We start from the raw sequence: 899 nt of genomic DNA on the forward strand, positions 1-899 counted from the left end.
CGCCCCCGCCCTGCCACCCTTCACGCCTCCATCCAGAGATCCCACTCAGCACCCACACCCCCAAATTCAGATCGGCACGCGCCCACCGTCCCGGGCCGGTGTCTTTCCGGAACATCCCGGCGAGACGTGAGGGGAAACCTCCCGTCTTGGGCAAACTTGGGTACGAAATGTGCAATCGTCTGACGTGGCGGGTGGGGTTGCATGCTGAAGGGAATGTGGAAGTTGGGCTTTTGATTTCGGGCGTGCGCCGCCGAAGCTCAGGAATTGAAACCGCTCTCAGTTCGTGAGGATTTTCCATTAAAAAGCGGTATTTTTCTAATATCCTTTTGGCTGACTGCAGGGTTTTGTCCAGTGCTTAAATTAAATCACCTAGTGCTGCTTTCCTTTGAAAAAAGGAGATTCCTTAATTATGCTCCCCAAAAGCCATCCAGAGCCTTGACGCAGGTTATTCCTCGCTGATGTTAACCGCGCAGCGCGTTCTCAGGCATACTAAAACACCTTTTGTCTGAGCTGAAGTTGCCTCCGAGCAGCTGCATTGTTTTTCAGAAGCAAGTTCCACCAGCCTGGGGTTTATTTTTTTTTCGGGGAGTATTTAATTATGCCTCCCAGGCCTGTGGATTAATCACTTAACGCTCTCGTGTCTTGTTTTATTTGCTCGCTCTTCTGTTTTGTACAACAGAAACTGCCACCTCAGAGCCGGCGCTTGTGTCACGGTGCAAACCGGAGTCACCGTGCTGACTTCTTTCGTTCGAGCGCCCGTTGTGGTTTATTCAGTCACTCTAATAACGTTAAAAATCACTTGGGTCATCGCCGAGGTGAAATTATCGGCTGACTTTCGGGAGGGCTGGTTCCGGAGTGCCGCCTCTGTGCCAGGACACGCACATCCAGCCCCTCGAAAC

Source organism: Cariama cristata, unplaced genomic scaffold, assembly GCF_000690535.1.
Source record: "Cariama cristata isolate BGI_N322 unplaced genomic scaffold, ASM69053v1 scaffold25327, whole genome shotgun sequence".
In the NCBI taxonomy this organism is placed as follows: Eukaryota; Metazoa; Chordata; class Aves; order Cariamiformes; family Cariamidae; genus Cariama; species Cariama cristata.